Consider the following 19,353-nt stretch of genomic DNA (forward strand, 5'->3'; position numbering starts at 1 on the left):
GGCTCCCCTGGTGTGGTGGTTGACCCTCTCCACCTCCCTGTCAACTGGCCAGGGTAAGTCCAAGAAACCAGAGGGTAGGAGCCTCAAGTCTACTGAGGCCCAGGGCCTGGCTGTCACATGGAAATTCAGAGATTCAGGTCTCCTGAGTATACACCAACCCAAATGCCAACCACAGATCTGGTAAAAGTAACAGAAGAGGCATGTGTAGAAAGGTTATATCTGAGTCCAACTCCATCACACTCAGAAACACAAACTCCAAAGTAGGGCCAACTGACATGGCCCTGAACTCCAGAGCCATATGCCATGACCATAGAACCTGTGGGTCTCTGCAGCCCTCAGGAGAAGCAGCCCCTGGGTTTCCATCTACCTGGGTTGTCTCTGGTACCCTGCTGAGTCATGCATAAGCATCACCCTCTGATGACCTCCTGACTCTTTTTTGGAGACTCATAGCCATATAAACTCACTTGTGCTTTCCATTTCCCCCTTTTATCCAAAGTCAAAAAGCAGTTTTTAACACCTGATATTACATGTAGGCTGAGATATTCTGCCAGTCTGAGTTGACCTCTTTTTCCAAGGTCTTTCTGTAGTTATATCATCAGCTGGTGCTTGGTAGTAATCCCTCGGTGCCAGGGAGGTTTATCCCTGGGAGTCATGTCCCATGCAGGGGGGAAGGCAATGCATCTACATACTGAGTTTGGCTTAGAGAGTGGCCACATTTGAGCAACATGGAGGCTCTCAGGAGTTAACTCTCACGCACCCCACAGCTATAGGCCTAGTTCATATTTCAGGCACACAGGCTCATAATCGGAGCCATCAGTATCAAGGGCTCATCATTGGACCATCCATCTTTATTGGTCTTTGCCATTGCACTTGGGGCATTGTTGTTGTTCCATTGGGGAATGTGATAGAACTCCCCTGGTTAGGAACTGAGCACTCTCTCATCTGTTGTTTCCAGCTGAAACCCCTATAAAAATATCCAAACCTTTCTATGTACCCTGTTTACATGCGCTGGAAAACTCCCTCCCAACCGTGTGCCCCCCACCAATGACACCCCACACAAGTGCTCCTCCCCCACCATAGTTGAACCTCTCTGTAGTCCAAAACTTCTTCAAAAAGGAAGGCCAATATATTTCCAGGTTCCATTAATTAAAAAATGGAATATAGTGATGGGTTTATAGGTTAGATATAGAATACATAGAAATTTAGAAAAATTAAATAAAGGAAAAATAAATTGGGGTATCAAAAAAATGAAAAAATGAAAAAGCTTTGTTTTTTGACATTTTGCCTTTCATCACTGGTACCGGTGTTGCCCTGTATGTATACTGGCAAGTCAATTTCTTCCATTTCTTCCTCAGTATCTACCTCCTTTCTTTTTTTTCTTTTCCTGATTATTAAAAAAATATTAAGTTTCTCTTGACAAAAGTTTTAGGTCACAGTAATTCACATATACAATACATGGTACACACACATATCAAACATCAAACCCTTTGTCCCTTCCCCAACAGTGATCTTTTTACATGTTCATATTATATTTTCTGCAGCTAATATACAAATATTGAAACAATAGCTTTCAAACATGGTTCCATTTGGGTTTACATTATGGTTTATATTTTAGACTATACAATTTTCTAATTTTTAGTTATCTTATGTTTTACATTATGGTTTACATTTTAGCCTATAGACTTTTATTCATTTTTGGTGTAATTTAACATGACCTATATCCATCATGGCATGATCTTGTGGAACACTTCCATTGCCCCACAGTTACCCTGATTCCATGTATTCAACACCTCTTTCCCCCTCCCCTCAGGGCCCACCATGACAATCTTCATTACCTGAGGGACCATGTTGAGAGATACTTGCAAAAATGTTCAGAGCTTGACATGCTTGGCTGCCCTAATGCATTGGGAGCCACCAATTCTCTCAAGAAATACAATTCCCTCTGTTTGAGAACATCAGTCCCCTCCAGGATGTGGGTATACCTTCACTCTCATTGTATGGGTCTCCACCCAATGATATAATCCACTCTGACAAAATGAGGACTCACACACTCCCCAGAAGCTTGCCCTGTGTCAGATACTGCCCCTCCTTAAGCATCTCTAACAATACCTGTATATTTTTGTCACAAATATTTCTTCTATAGGTAGAACTGTCTTACCTAATAGTCTTTAGTTTCCTCTCAATAATATGCATTCCTTGTATCACCAGACCATATCCACAGGTATGGTCACTAGGACATGTCTATTAAAATGTCCATTTGAACCCATTCTGGGCCCCAATGTCCCCAAAGTTCTCATACAGACGGGATAGTCAGTTGTCTGCATGCTGGCCATAATAAAGCATTTCCAAATTGGAGCTCATTATTTCACAAGGATTTTTATCTGTTAGAATTTTCAAATTGTTGAAATTTGAGACAAATCTGGGAGTCATTGAAAAGGTAAGACCACACATTTTTGGGACAGAAGGTCTCTGTTTATTTTTATTTTTTTAATTTCTCTCCCCTCCCCGCCTCCCGTTGTCTGCTTTCTGTGTCCATTCACTGTATGTTCTTCTGTGTCCACTTGCATTCTTGTCAGTAGCACCAGGAAACTGTGTCTCTTCTTGTTGCATCAGCTCTCCATGTGTGTGGCACCACTTCTGGGCAGGCTGCACTTTTTTCACACAGGGCAGCTTTCCTTGAGGGGTGACTCCTTGAGCATGGGGCTCCCCTATGCAGGGAACACCCCTCCGTGGCATGGCACTCCTTGCACACATAAGCACTATGCATGGGCCAGCCCACCACATGGGTCACGGGGCCCTGGGTTTGAACCCTGGACCTCCTATATGGTAGGCAGACGCTCTATCAGCTGAGACAAATCCACTTCCCAAGTGGTCTCTGTTTAAATCACACCTCTGCCATTTCCCAGTTATGTAAGTTTGGGGCAAAACCCCAATTTCCCAACATGACAGTAATCCATACTCAGGATTATTTTGAGGTTCAAGTGAAAAAATCCACATAAAGCTCCAGCTTAACACATAAATAAGAGTGGTTCTTCATAAATTCATTCTGCAGGCTTCTTAGCTCTTGCTGTATGCTAGGCACTGTTCTCAGTCCTGGGAAAACAGAGAAGATCCACATTCTCATGGACCTCATAGTCATTGAGGATAGACATACAATAAAAACTATTAATAAAAAAATAAACTAGGCAATGCTGAAAACAACACACAATCCTGAGATAGAGTAATTGAGTGATACCTTAGGTAGCCATTCAAGGAATGGCTGAAGTCATGACATTCCTTGAATGGCTACAGTCATGACATTGAAGCTAAGTGACAGAAGAAACAAGGCAGAGAAGGAACTGGAGACAACTGTCCCAGAAAGAGGGAAGAACTGAGCCCCCCAGGTAAGACCAAACTCATTTTGGTCCAAAAACAGCAAAAGGGCAAGTATTGGCTGAAGCATGGTAGAAGTGGTGAGAAGTAGGTGGTGAAGTGGTGAAACTTAGATCATGTCAGCCAAAGTAAGGAATTGGAGTTTATGGTTAAGGGGGATGGGAAGCTACTGGGGGATTTTTAAGCCGTTGGAGAGGAGTTGTTGTCGTGTTGTTGTTATGGGGGATAACTTGGAAGAAGCCATAGATTAAATCACCAACAGTTTAGTACAAATTGTTCCCTTCCATTTCAAAAGGGGCAAATGAGATGTCTGTCAGCCCATCTATTAGTAAACAGTTTTTTAGCTGCAAGTGACAGATAGTCAAGTCAAATCAACTGAAGTAAAAAATTCTAAGAGGGTGAATATATTAACTTGTTTTACTGAAGGATTCAGGGGTGTTCTTTTTTTTTTTTTTTTAAAGATTGATTTATTTATTTAATTTCCCCCCCTCCCCTGGTTGTCTGTTCTTGGTGTCTATTTGCTGCGTCTTGTTTCTTTGTCCGCTTCTGTTGTCGTCAGCGGCACGGGAAGTGTGGGCGGCGCCATTCCTGGGCAGGCTGCTCTTTCTTTTCACGCTGGGCGGCTTTTCAGGGGTGCTCTTGATGCCAGCGTTGCTGGACCTGGAAACTGAAATGACATCTTCAGTACACTCTTTCTCCCCTGACCCCATGCTCCCAGCCCACTCACCTCATTCTGAGACCCTTTGGGATGGCTTCATTCCCAGGCAGCCCCTCTCCACATCTCATCCTGCAGCAGCTCTGGGCTTACATTTTCCAACTGTCATAAAAGAATTTCTCTTTCTAATTTTACTAACAGAGTCCCAGAGTTGAGACTGGCCTGGATCGCGGGTTGCACTAATCAATGCCGCAGGGGTAATAGGTTGCTGAACCTGGGACGGGAATCAAACTCACCAAAATCACAAGGCCACATGGCCTGAGAGCCAGGGGTGAAGTACCTCCCCCCAAAACTGAGGATGCTACTATCAGAAGAAGGGTGCCCTGTGCCAGACAGACAAAAAGAAAACAGAGGGGCGGCGGACTTGGCCCAGTGGTTAGGGCGTCTGTCTATCACATGGGAGGTCTGTGGTTCAAATCCCAGGCCTCCATGACCCTTGCGGAGCTGGCCCATGCGCAGTGCTGATGCGCGCAAGGAGTGCCGTGCCACGCAGGGGGACGGGAGCCCCATGCATAAGGAGTGTGCCCCGTAAGGAGAGCCGCCCAGCGCGAAAGAGAGTGCAGCCTGCCCAGGAATGGGTGCCACACACACGGAGAGCTGACACAACAAGATGACGCAACAAAAAAAAGAAACACAGATTCCTGTGCCGCTGACAACAACAGAAGCGGACAAAGACGACGCAGCAAATAGACACAGAGAACAGACAACCGGGGTCGGGGGGAAAAGGAAGAGAAATAAATAAATCTTTAAAAAAAAAAAAGAAAATAGACCTCCACAATCCACTACAGTTGATCAGCTGGTATTGTTGTATGCTTGCATTTAGGCTGCTGGTGGCAGAAATTTGATCTCTACCCTCAAAGCCAACCTTGGTTCCTGACAGAAAACTGACAGAGAAGGAAAATAGTCAGTGAGAAATCTAACAGGCTTCAGTTGGCTTTTCTAAGAGCAACCAAAGCCCTTTGCCTTGGAAAGTTAATTTTACCCCTAACCGGACGATGATAAACCCAATTCCGAGGTCTCCCAAGAGAGCTCCTGATGGTAGGGCGGGGGCTGCCACATATCCTGGCAAAGCTCCTCCACCGCCAGAGAGTTTCCTACCCGTGGTTGCCAGCCACTCTTCTCAGGTCATCTTCCCTAATAGAAGGTTCTGGCAAGCAGGCATGGTGTTCCACTCATTAGGGCCTTCACTGGTGTAGAGCCAACCACTTGACATATATTAAGTAAGCATCCCATAAATGTTCCCTGAGTGAAAGAGTCAAAGAATGATTCTTTGTCTTCAATCAGGCAATGGGAAAATGTGCAACACTCTGGTCTGATGCAACTACTTGAAACTTAGTTTAAGTTAGAGCCAAAGTGACCAACCCAGAAAATCCAGGAATGGAAAATCTATGTTATCCAGGGTTTTATAGAGGAAGCAAGTACTGGAGATGAGAAGCCACGGTTTTCAATGTTCACATTAGGGAAGTATCAAAATGACCTTTTGGTGTTTTTTTTTTTCCCGCCAAATGAGGCTTCATGTTATGCCTACGTTTTCAATGAGGTCCCTGTTTTTGTCAGAAATTTCAGCCTCTGCTGGATAATTGCACAACCCTGGCTTCACTTGGCCTGCGTAGCCTTGCCACGACTGACTTTTTCTCGGTACATGCTGCAGGCAAGATTTTTATGAGGCTTGATTCTTGTCTTGACTTTATTTGATCATGTATATCTTTAACTCGGCATAGAGATGAAAGCAGACAGCACTTCTTAGTACCAAGAACACCACAGAAAACGATAAAGTATTTATTGTATATATATCTACAGGAATGTAAAAAGCCTTTCCAGAAATCATGTTCCAGCACGCCGTGTGAATTAAGCACACGGTTTCAAGGGACTGGGTCCTCTCCTTGAGAAGTATTTATAATTTCCAGCAGCTTAGATAAGTTGGAATCAGTCTACCCACCCCCAACCCTAAAAAAAAAAAAAAGGTGAAGAACATCAAAATTCTTCAAGAGAATTCACTGTCCTAGTCTTTGGGTGTATAAGAAGCTGAAGTTTTGAGCAACTTCTTTTCAGAATACCTGTTCTAGAACTGAATACAGGGACAGAGCTGAGTTACAGAGAGATTCCATTTTTCACCTACCAGATTAAAAAGACAAAGGTTTGTTAATACGCTGAGTTGGCAAAGGTGTAGAGAAACAGCACTCTCAAACATTGTTATCGGGAGTGAAAATCAGAACAATCTCCTTGGAAGGTAACTCGGTGAATATCTATCATAATTCTAAATGCACCCATGCTTGACCCAGCAATTCCACATTTAAGAATGTATTCCATAGAGATACTTGCATATATTCATTGCAGAAGGGTTTACTGCAGAAATATAATTGAGAAAAGAAACAACTATCTATCACATGAAGGTTGGGTAAATGATTTATAATACAACCATACAAGGGAATACTATTAAACCATTAAAAAGAACAAGGCAGACATACATATATAATTCTTTTTTCTGAGATATTAATATATTAAGAGGAAAAAATCCAGTAGACATTTGTGCTAAAAAGGAGGAGGAGGAAGAAAAGGAGGAGAAGGAGGAGGAGGAGGAGGAAGAGATGGTACACACTTCAACCATGCTCCAGTCCTTCAAACTCTTCTTTCTGTCTTTTCTCACAGTTTTTCAGGGCTGGCCCCTAAACATCCTTTTCATTTCCACTTAAACCTCAGTGGACAGGGCTTCTCCAACCATGCTTCTGAATAGATCCCCAGTTAGCCTCCACCATTTTATTCACAGCACTAATTATTATTTGCCATTAATTGTAAGTATTTACTTGTTCATTGTTTGCCCCACAAGATTCTTAGCTATTGGAGGGCAGGGCAATGTCTGCTTTGCTAGTGGCCTGAAACAGTCCATCTATATTGGTTGAATTAATACATCATGCCTTCAGTCAGTGGTTCTTAACTGATTTTTTTGGACAAGGAAACTTTTTAAGGAACCTGATGAAAGCTCTGGACTTTCTCCCCCTGAAAAACATGCACACATAATGTTGTTCCAGTTTTAGGAAGTCCCTGGGCCTCCTGAATTCCACGGAATATACTAGATTAATAATTCTGAAACTAAATGGTATCTTTAGCTCTAAAATTCTTATAGTAAAACATTTTACTGTATGAACTGTTCTTTTACCAATGAAAGCATCAACAAGAAAAACATAAAGTCCTAATAAGATGACACTCAGGAAAGGTAAATTTTTATGAGATAGGGGGAAGAAGCAGGAAACACAAGGTTTCTAGGTTGTTACCTTTGGAAAACAGCTGGGGAAATATGTACCCATCTAGAATCCCAGGGTAGCCAAGAACTACATTGGAAAGGGTCAGACCCTAAGACCATCTAGGGCTTCCTGAGTGAGCCCCTTGGAGCTAAGTTCAAGGCCATGATACTCCCCTGGGCAGTGTGATGCACAGAACAGCTGGGGGTGAGGGTACAGGCCCATCTGCAATGCCATTCATGTGAGTTCCCCAAAGGGCCTTCCAGAGATGTTGGAGCAGAACCAATATTTAGTTATCTTGTCAGCCATGAACTGATGGGGGTGGTGGACAGAAGAACAAGTTCATTGAAGGACTTTTCAAATATTGCAGTTGTGAGAGCACTGGCAGTTAAGCCTTCCCTTGTCTGGACTCCTTCAGCACTTCCACATTTTTGCGTGCTGGAATTATTCATTCACATTCTCTCCTCCTAGACAGCAGTGTTCATGAGTCCTCAGAACAGTTGCTTCAGGGTTTGTACATGGGAGCTTACCTACGAAACACATGTCTAGCCAATGAATGGATCCTGTGCTGCTGCTGGGACATTCACCACCTTCAGAGGAGTCTTCCTAGAGTCTGGGAGCAGGGGCTGCATCCGTGGGCCACTCCAGGCAGGCAGGAATCCAAGTCATAGAGGAAGCATCAGATCCAGGGCAGCTCTTCAGTTCTAATGACCCAGTTCACAAGCTACAGCCCAGACCTTAGTCCAACGCTTACTGGGGGCACCTGTTAGCATTGCTACCAACTCCCAGGTATGTCAAAAAACGAGCCCAGCCAGCTATATGAGGGCAAGAAGGGGTTCGGGTAACCACAGGGACCTCACCTGCAGGTCACAGCGGTCTCCGGGCTCAGGCAAGCAGGCAGGTAGCTGCCGAAGCCTAGAGGTTGATACCTCGGGCATTCAGCTGGACATTCTGTGACATATGTGTTGTCGGTCGCTGTGGTGGGTAACCCTAGCACCTTGTGACTTGTAGCCACATCACTCCAATTTCTGCCTGTCTCATGTCCCCCTGCCTCTCGTAAGGACACTTGTGATGCATTTAGGGCCCATCCAGATAATCCAGAATAATCTCCTCATCTCAAAATCCTTAATTTAGTTACATCTGCAAAAACCCTTCTTCCAAATAAAATAACATTTATGGGGTTCAGAGACTAGGACCTGATATATTTTGGGCTACCATTCAGCCCAAGACACCATCTAAAATTAATTTTTGTTGTAATGTGAAATAAGGGTCTCACTCAATTTTTTCACAATGGATAGCCAATCTTTCTAGAACCATGCATTGTGCTGGGAAGGAGGAAAAACAAAAAATCAGTGAACAGCACTAATGACTGTCACATATTTTTAATCAACCTAATGTAATTTCCTTCTGCTTTCAGTTTGCAATGTGGTTTTAGCAGGAATGGACATTAAATCTTACCAAATGCTTTTTCTGTGTCTCTCAAGACGATCATTTGTTTTCCCTCCTTTAATTGGGATAAATTCTACCCTTAGGTGGGGATAATGTTTATTTTTAAATTCACTAATAAAGTTGATACGCTAATATTTTATTTAGAATTTATATGGATATGTGGAAGCAATACTGACATTTTTTATACATAGTATTCCACTGTATGAATGCATTATATTTTGTTTTTTGGCTCCCTATTGATAGATCCCTATTTGCATTTTTCTAGTCTTTTTCTGATACACAATGCTAAAATGCTGCTGCATGCTTGTACACATATCATTTTGCTCTTGTGCAAGTATATCTGAATGAAAAATCTCTAAACATGGGGTTGCCAACTCAAGATGTAAGGTTGCCAGAGATTGCCAGCTTGGCCTCCCTAAAGGTTTTATCACTTTACATCCCCACCAGAAATATATAAGAGGCCGTTTTTGAACTCCAAACTCGATCTCCATCTGCCAGGCTCTTTCTGTGTCTTCTTTAGCTATACCAGGCAGAGAGTAGGATAATTGTAGGGCATACCTCATTTATTTCCTTCTCTGAAGAATCATAGGCCTGTGCTGCCCATTGTCCAATGACCAAAAACAGTTGGCTAAAGTACTTGGTCCAGTTTTCTCATTGTTTATGGTGAGAGATTAAATCTGTTCTTGATGCTCAATCATGGATCAGAAGCTAAAGTGCTGCTTTTACTTTTTTTTTTTTTTTTTTTGCTTTTACTTTTTATTTTCAACATTTCTCTATATAGTCTAGAGTTGGGTTTGGCTTTATAATTCAATCTGAAACTCTTATATAGATGAGTTAAGGCAATTTACATTGATCAATATGACAGATATTTTTTATTTTAGTTTTATCATAATATTTTATGTTCAAGTTTAATATGTTAAAGTCTTTCACTTTGTCACCCTTTTGTTCTTGCTTTATTTTTGTTTGTGAGGTTCTGCAATTTAGGCAGGCTTGCATTTTTGGTATTTATCTTCTCTTTATTTGTCTTCCCTTCTTGTCTTTCTCCCCTAGGATTTCCTGGGATTCAATCCTGGAGACCTCTGATGTGAAGAGAGGTTCCTGTCAATTGCACCACCTCAGTTCCTGGTCTCTGCTGCACCTCACCTTGACTCTTCCCTTCGTCTCTCTTTTGTTGTGTCATCATCTTGTTTCGTGACTCACCTGCACGGGCACTGGCTTACTGTGCAGGCACTCGGCTTGCTGCGCAGGCACTTGGCTTGCCACCCTGGCATTGATGCCAGCACTGGCTCACTGCACGGGCACTGTCTCACCACGCAGGAACTTATGTGAGCACTCAGCTCATGACACGGACACTTACATGAGCACTCAGCTCACCACGCAGGCACTTGGCTTGCCATGCAGTCACCCACATGGGCAATCGGCTCACTGCATGGGCACTCGGCTCACTGTGTGGGCACTTGGCTCACTGCACATGCACTAGGCTTGCCATGCAGGCACTGGCTCACTGCGTGGGCACTTGGCTCACCATGCATGCACTCGGCTTGCCACGTGGACGTTGGCTCACCACATGGGCACTGGCTTGCCACTCAGGCATGCTTTCTCTTCTTCTTTTTCACCAGGAGGCCCCAGGGATTAAACCCAGGTCCTCCTATACGGTAGGCGGAAGCTCTATCACTTGAGTCACATCCACTTCCCTGGTATTTACCTTTATAATTATAATTTCATATCATACTCGTAGTTCCTTACTTTCTTGGATTTCCATAAATCCCCTACTATAAGTAATGGTAAAATTAACATCCCTCTTCTTTCTTCCCTTTCTGTTTTCTTTCACAACTCAATTTTGGTCAGTAATATCTTATGCCTGCCTTTGTGCCTTTTAATATCCTTACAGGGCTTTTAGTTGAGTTTCAATCTTAAACTTTTTCTTTCTTCTCCTTTCTATTCTGTAATTGCATCATGTCTACATCAGCAGATCATAGGGTACTTATTTTCTGTTCTGTTATGCCGATTCCCACATTTGTTTTAGCCTTAGATCCACAATTAAATGTATCCCCTGTTCTGCCATCTCCTGGTTGCCTGTAGTTTGCCCCTAGTGATATGCATATGTTGGTCATCCTTTGCTTGTCTTCTGTAATTAACATTTTCTCCTTAATCTTTTTAAAAATTGATCTTTAATTCCAATTCATTTGTTTTTCTCATTTTCACTCTCTTTGTTCCACATTGTGTCTTCTCCTTTACGTTCCTTTCAATGTTATTGTAATTTCAATGGTGGCTTTGCTATTTCCTTCTACTTCTTTCTAGAGTTCTTCTAGCACATGAATCATTTCCTCATATCTTATCACTTTTTCCCTGAGATTTTGAAAATATTTCTGCTTTGTGGTTTTACTTGTTAGAGCCAGTTACTTCATTAATTTATCAATTTTATGGCAAAATATTAGACAACATTTTTATCTACTTCATCATGATATTTTTTATGATAAGTGTTCTCTATTTCTTGGGAAGTATTGCTGATCTTTTCCACAATAAAAATTTAACATCTTGTTATTGGTATTTTGCTAATTTTTTTTTATTACTCATCTTTGAATGACTTGGATTTTACTGGACAATGAAGTATATCTAGGAGAGAAGATGTGGCTCAAGAGGTTGAGCGTCTGCTTCCCACATGGGAGATCCCAGGTTCAGTTCCCAGTGCCTCCTAAATACAAAACAAAAAATACCAACAAGCAAAGAAATGGGAAAAAAAACCCAACAACTCAGGGGTGCTGATGTGGCTCAGCGGTTGAGCGAAGGCTTCTTACAAAGAAGTCCTGGGTTCAGTACCCCACCCAGGGATTCAAAAGAAAAAGAAAAAAAGTATATCTAGTAGGGGATGTGAATGGAAGGTTGAAACCAACATAGCCTTTAAAACTCCCAACCCATACACTGTCTCCTCTGCTACCACACAGAATGTTTGCTGAAAATATGGCTCATCTTTGTGATTATTTGAGTAATGCCACCTCCTCTGCTGCTTTGAGTGAGATCAGGTCCAAAAGTGTTTCTGCCACCAGTCTTGTTTGCTTCTGTTCTTGCTATTATTATTGAAACAAGACATAAAAATGTACACTGCAGGGAGAGCCCCTCACCTTATTTATTGATTGTTCAGCTCCTCCCCCCTTGCTGGACATCTTGCTACCTCTGAGCCTTGTTCTGAACATTTTTCTTACAGCCTTTCCTAATATCAGCTGTTTTAGCATTCCTTGCACATATTTTGGAGTCTGCCAATAATATCTGGCTGTCTTCATGTCATTGAAAATGGAATGGGTTGGTTTTTTTTCCCATTCTCCTTGTTGCTTTTATAGGATTTCTTGGAGAACTAGAGGGAAAGATGTTGATGAACTCAAACATGTTCTTCCTGGAAACATGACCCTACTCCTTGACCTTGAGGTCAAAACATCCTGTTCTTGCATGTTTTGGGGGGAAACAAAGAATTTTTATCTATGTTCCTCAATATTTCAACTCAATTAAAATATTTGATTAAATAATTTACATACATTTTATTTTTATTTGATAATACAATGAGAAGAAAATAGTGAAAGGGTGAAATAGATACCAATTGGGGTGGTTGCCAAACTTTCAATGGTTCATTGCGGTTTTTTTTTAAAGATTTTTTTATTTCTCCCCACCCCCTTGTTGTTTTTCACTAGCTATCTCTGTTCATCTTCCTTGTTTCTTTAGGAGGCACTGGGAACTGAACCCAGGACCTGCCATATGGGAGGGAGGTGCCCAATCACCTGAGCCACCTCCACTCCCTGCTTTGTTAAGTCTCTCATCATGTTTTTTCCTCCCTGTGTCTCTTGTTCTGTCATCTTGTTGTGCCAGTTCGCCACATCTGCCCATCACATGAGCTCACTGTCGTCTTTAGGAGGCACCAGGAACCTCTGCTCCCTGCTTTGTTGTGTCTCTCACCATACTTTCTCTTCTTGTGTCTCTTGTCATGTCAGCTTGCCGCACCTGTCCGTCATGCCAGCTTGCTGTCTTCTTTAGGAGGCATGAAGATCCAAACCAGTGACTCCCATGTGGTAGTCGAGAGCCCATGGTTCATTTTTTTTAAATGAGAAGGGGTCTTGTTAGCCATGTCTGCTTGCTATCCCTATCCCTCTGAGCACAGCTCTTTGGTCCAGGATTAACCACCTGACCCAAATTAAGCATCTGTGACCTGCCCCCAAAATCCTACCAGCAAATCCCTTCCCTTTTTTTTTTTTACTTAGACAAGGTCTGCTTCTATATGTTGCATTTTTTTTAAAAAAGAACCTTACCTCTACAAATGGTCAGTAGGAAATGTATCACAATCACCAACTTGGTTTCACAAATTCCTCCCTTAACACTTTTTTTCATTTTCCCCTAGAAAGAAATGATAATACAATATTTTATTTATTCTTCACATCTGGGATAGATGCTATTATTATCTTCGTCTTACAGGTGATGAAATAAGGTTCAAAGAGATTCCATTCTCAAGATCACACAGCTAGGAGGGTAGAAAGATCAGATTCAAATTCAAGACCACTTACCTCTGAAGTCCACATTCATATTACTCTTCTTAACTACACTACACTACACTACATTACACTACACAATACAAGACAGTCACCTTACTTTCTGGGGTAAATTTCAATTTCTTGAAAATGTGTTGCAAAGATTCATAAACTTTAGTAAATAGCTGTTAATGAATTTAAAGACAGGTACATTAATGAAGTCATTACATTGCCAGTTATGACAATGTGTCCTTTACTTTTAATTTCAAATGATAATCAAAAATTATTTTTATATGGGAAAGAGCTTTTGATTTTTCAAATTTTAAAAATTTAAAGGTGTTAGATAGTTCCCTAACTCAAGATCTAAGTCAGGGGCAAGTTTCCTATTCCTTAACCCTAAGAACTCAACTTTGTATCCTCGGGTCAAGAGGCAGAGAGCCCAGAGCCCTTCAGCTCTCATCTGTAGATGAGCTTGGAGCAGCTCATGAGGTAACAGGATGCCAAGATACAATCCAAGGTTCCATTCCTGACTCTGTAGCTCATAAGCTGGGGAGCCTTGGGCAAATTACCCCAAATTACTTACAGAAATCTTGGGATTTCTGTTTCCTCATTTTAAAAAAGAATGTGTTAGGTTTAACAGTCTTATATTAAGATGCCTTCTGGGGCAAAAATGATACAATTTTACACTTTTAAAATGGAAACTATGTACCTTACACTGTTAACAGTCAACAGCTTACAAAAGTATTATATACAGTATAATCCGAGTAAAGTCTTCAAGGAAATGTAACACATTTAAAAAATCTTCATCTCTGGGTGGTAGAATTTTCTTCTGTGTGATTTTCTGCCCTTTTTTTTTTTTTTAACATTTCTGTACAATGAATATGTATTATTTTTGTAATCTGAAAAAAAAAAGTGCTTTCTTTTTTTAACAAATTGGAAACTGCAAAGGAACCAAAAATAGAATAAAACAACCCAAATTTTAATGTAACCAGGATACCAGACGGAAGGCCCAACATCCCACATATTGTGGAACGTTTTAAGATGTCAGGGGGTCAGGATTTCATTTGACAGATGGACTCACAGCTCCCCAGACCTTCTCCACAGCATCCGGGGGCAGTGTTTCCATCATGACTCATAGGGACTGTGCCAGCCAGCCCCAGATCACAGCCTTTTCCATTTCCAGCCCCAGACTTGTGGCGGCCTGACACTGTGGTTCTCATGGAATTCTGAAATGAGCCTGGCTTCAACATAATGACTGCCTATTCAAGGCAGAAATGGGAAGGAGGATATGACTAATGACAGTTGGAGGGAGTATGGGAACAAAACCAAAAATTACAGTGACTTTCTGGTTGGGACACACTGGACAGGAACAGAATTGTGTATTCACAAATCCAAAGGGTTGTGGCCTGGCCAAAGGACCAGAGGCAAAAACAAACAGCAGACCTGCACAATTTGTCAGTTGTGAGGAATGAGCCTTGCGATTCAGAAAGGGAGTTGGGCAAGGAGTCATTCGGCAGGTGGGCTTCTCTGCACCGGGAGAGAACCACAGGGAAGACCCAACTTGGCATGAAGAACACCCAGTTTTACTGATTACACTATTTCCACCATCTACCCCTAAACTATCTCCATGATGCTTCACCATTCTCATGGTAGATGCCAATAAAATCATTTCACAAGCTTAGCCAATTATGAAAAATTCACAACCTCCAGGCACTCTAGTTCTCATTCATTAAAACAGGGCTTCTTACCCTGCTTTATCCACAAACCCCCAAGGGGTCCATGGATAGAAGTCAGGGGTCCACAAACTTGGATGAGTGAACAATTGCATATTTATTTCCTCTAGCTTCTGGCCGAAGTCTAGCATTTGCTTCCAAAAAGAATGTTGGCAATGGATTGCAGTAATATTAAACAGTGCCTTCACATTGCCACCAAGAGAAAGATACATTCAAATCACAGCACAATAGTTGCACATATTTCCAAATACTGTTTACTCTTACTTGAAAATTACAGTAGATATTAGATGCAGTGTGAGATCTTGGTTATTTGATACATTAATTTAACAAATATATTACTGTAGCACAAATTCATTTTAAAATATTTTGATAATTATATTCACTATAATGGTTTCCTTTTAGTTATATGTGTGTGTGTGTGTATGTTGACAATTTTCCACTTTTTTTATTTTTTCAATTAGCAATTGCTACTATAAAACTTAAGCCAGGCTATTGTACTTGACTTTAGGGTGGAATCTCTCATTAGCCTCACATATCTTGAACCTAATATTAATAGCAGTCATAGTGAGCTGCTGTTTATTGAACCCTTACTATACCTGAAGCTATTCACCAAACATGTTACATAAATTATTTCCAGTCCTCACAAGAGCCCATCCAGATCGATATTATACTTATTCTATTTTGTGTGTATGTGGTATATACATATTATTTAATACCATTGAACTGTAAGAAGAAATTAAGCTGGGATGCATATAACAATGTGGATGAAGCTTGAGGACACTGTGCTGAGTGAAACGAGGCATACACAAAAGGACAAATATTGCATGACCTCACTAACCTGAACCAAATACGATGAGTAAACTCATGGAATTAAACTCCAGATTGTAGGTTACTAGGAAACAGAATAAATGTTGAGAAGGGGAAGCTGATGCTTAATGTATGTAGAATGTTTTTATATATAATATAGTATTATTTTTAAAGAAGCTTTAGATTACATAAATGTTACATCAAAAAAGAGGGGATTCCCATATTCTTTACCCCCTCCCCCTCCCACACTTTTCCCCACTAACAACATCTTTCATTAGTGTGGTACATTTGTTACAATTGATGAACACATATTGAAGCACTGCTACTAACCATGGTCTATGGTTTACATTATGCTTTAAGCTTTGCAGGACTAGTCTTATGTATTTTATTCTGTGCATTTCAAAATATTGTTCTGAGATACAGTCCATAGGTTTCACAAGACGACCAGGGAGGTCATTGGTATAAAAAGAGTTAAGAATAAACGGATAAAAATAAACCATGTGGTACTTTTTTTCACCCACATTCAATATGGGGCTAACTCTTTGGCATTTCAATACCTCTGAAGACTTCCGCTTCCAGTGAACATGAAATTTCAGATCTACCCCCTACTGATTTAATTTAAAAACTGGACAAAATATATGGAACAACCATTTTCAAGACATGGGATACCAGGCAACAAAGGATAGCGATCCCCAAGAGATGGGAAACAACAAGGTAAATCCTATTAATACAACTACCAAGCTTCTTGCAGAAAGAGAATTTCCAGGCATTGGTGCAGGGAGGGTTGCCTGGTATCTCTGAGTTGGGGAAATAGAGCTGGGGGTGTTGGAGGTGAAGGTGGCTAGAGTTTGTAGGGCAGAGTACCAGGAAGGAAAGGGTTGCACAGAAAGAACCCTGGAAGTCTTTAGGGAATGCCTCTCAAATCTTCAGCTGAAGATGGATCAGCAGATGTATGTGAGGAAACTCTGAGGCTGGAGTAAAAAGTATCTGAAAGGTTTAGTGAGAATAATTTCTGGTGTTCACACTGAGCAAGGATGAGTTGATACTTCAAGGGATATTGGTTAGAGAACCCAGAGTATTTTGCCTCAGTAGTGGGGGAAAAATTATCTCTGGACTAAATGCTGCTCTGCTCTTTCCTATCAAAGCTTAAAGTAAGACCTGAAAGATCAAACTGGTTCCAAGTTACCTAACTTAATTTCATAACAAACCCAAGAATATTAATAAGATAGAAATACAAAAATATCCAGCACCCAACAAGGTAAAATTCACAGTGACTGACATCCACTGAAAGATTACCAGGAATGAAAAAAGGCAGAAAAAATATGACCTATCAAGAGAAGACAAATTAATCAGTAGAAACTGTCCAAAAAGTCACACATAAGATAGAAATAGTAGACAAGGGCATTAAGACAGTAATTATAATTGTATTCCATGCATTTAAGAAATTAGAGAGTGAACATGTTCAGTAGAGACATGTTATATAAAAAAAGAAATCAAACTTGTAGAGAAGAAAACTCCCATATTTGAGATGCAAAATATACTGGATAGGATTAATGCCACAGAAAACAGGATGGAATTAGATATTGCTGAAGAAAAGTTTAGAGAACTTGAAGACATAGCAATAGAAATTACCCAAAATGAATTGCAAACAGGAAAAAAGAATAAAAAACAACCTACAGAGCATCAGTGAACTGTAGAACAACTTCAAGTGGTCTAATAAATGTATAATAGGAATTACTAAAGTAGGAAAGGGGCAGAAAAAAACATTTGACGAGTTAATGACCAAAATAACTTCAAATTTAATGAAAACTATAAACCTACATATTCAAGAAGCTCAATAAACCTCAAGCACAAGAAAAATGAAGAAAGCCAAGGTATATCATAAATTGCTTAAAACCAGTGGCAAAGAGAAAAACTAAAAGAGGCTGCAAAATGAAAGATACCTTATGTACAGAGGGACAAAGATGAGTATGAAAGTCCATTTCTCGGAAACGGACTTTGGCCCAGAGGTTAGGGCGTCCGTCTACCACATGGGAGGTCCGCGGTTCAAGCCCCGGGCCTCCTTGACCCGTGTGGAGCTGGCCCATGCGCAGTGCTGATGCACGCAAGGAGTGCCCTGCTACACAGGGGTGTCCCCCGCATGGGGGAGCCCCACGTGCAAGGAGTGCACCCATAAGGAGAGCCCCCCAGCGCAAAGGAGGGAGCAGCCTGCCGAGGAATGGCGCCGCCCGCACTTCCTGTGCTGCTGATGACGACAACAGAAGCGGACAAAGAAACAAGACGCAGCAAAAAGACACAGAAAACAGACAACTGGGGGGAGGGGAAGGGAATTAAATAAATAAAAAAATAAATCTAAAAAAAAAAGAAAGTCCATTTCTCATCTGAAACAATGCAAATGAGAAGACAATTGGAGCAACATCTTTGGAATACTGAAAAACAGAAACAAAAACAAAGAAAAACCTGTTAGTCTAGAATTCTTTCTGTAGGAAAAATATCTTTCAAATAGAAGGCAAAATAGAAACATTTTCAAACAAACAAAAGCTGAAAGAATTCATCACCTACAGGCTAGGCTACAAAAAAATGTTAGAAGTCCTTCAGGCAGATTGAAAATCTTATTAGTTGGAAATCTAGATCTACATGAAAGAATTAAGAGCATTAGGAATAGTAACTGTGTACTAACTATAAAATAATTTTTTTGTACAATCTAAATCTCTAAAAATATTAACTGCTTTTTTTGAAGTACCAAAGCTGGGGATTGAACCCAAAACCTAGTATGTGGGAAGCTGGTGCTCAACCACTGAGCCACATTGGTTCCCTGAGTTGATTTTTTCATTTGTTTGCTTGTTGTTTGTTTTTAGGAGGCACTGGGAACTCCCATGTGAGAAGTAGGCACTCGACTGCTTAAGCCACATCTCCTCCCCAATAATTGACTTTTTAAAGCAAAAACAAAAATAATGTATTGTGGAGCTTAGAACATATGTAGAAGTAAAATGTATAGCAACAATAGGACAAAGGCTTGGAAGGGAGAAATGGAAGGATACTGTTACAAAGTTCTTATTTTGCTCTTGAAGTGATAAAATATCACTTGCAGATACACTGTGATACATTTAAAAAGTATGCTATAAGCCCTAAAGCAACCACTAAAATAACACAACCAAGAGGTTTAGCTAATAAGGCAACAAAGGACATACAAGGAACCATAAAGACAAAATCAAACAATCCACAAGAAGTCAGAACAAAAGAAAATTGGGACCTAAGACAAATAGCAAAATGGTAGATGTAAACCTAACTGTATCAAAACTCACATTAAATATAGATGGCCTAATGCCTTAAATATAAATCAGAGATTGTTTAATGGCATAAAAAATGAAGACCTAGCTATATACTGCCTATAAGAACACACTTGAAACATAAAAACAATTAGGATAAAAGTAAAAGAAAGGAAAAGAATAAACCGTGCTAATATTAATCAAAATAAAGCTGGAGTAATTATATTAGCTTCAGACAAAGTAGACTTCAGAGCAAAG

General features: G+C 40.7%; 1 long non-coding RNA gene across 1 annotated transcript; it reads right to left on the bottom strand.

Annotated features, from left to right (window-relative positions):
* Nucleotides 1-3,839: 3,839 nt before the first annotated feature.
* Nucleotides 3,840-18,081, bottom strand: LOC111765023 (uncharacterized). The gene is made up of 3 exons (XR_002797485.3): nucleotides 17,770-18,081; nucleotides 13,071-13,155; nucleotides 3,840-4,039 (listed from the first exon to the last, which is right to left on the bottom strand). It is a non-coding gene; the product is annotated as an uncharacterized lncRNA (long non-coding RNA).
* Nucleotides 18,082-19,353: the final 1,272 nt, after the last annotated feature.

This window comes from Dasypus novemcinctus, chromosome 3 (genome assembly GCF_030445035.2).
Source record: "Dasypus novemcinctus isolate mDasNov1 chromosome 3, mDasNov1.1.hap2, whole genome shotgun sequence".
Lineage (NCBI taxonomy): Eukaryota > Metazoa > Chordata > Mammalia > Cingulata > Dasypodidae > Dasypus > Dasypus novemcinctus.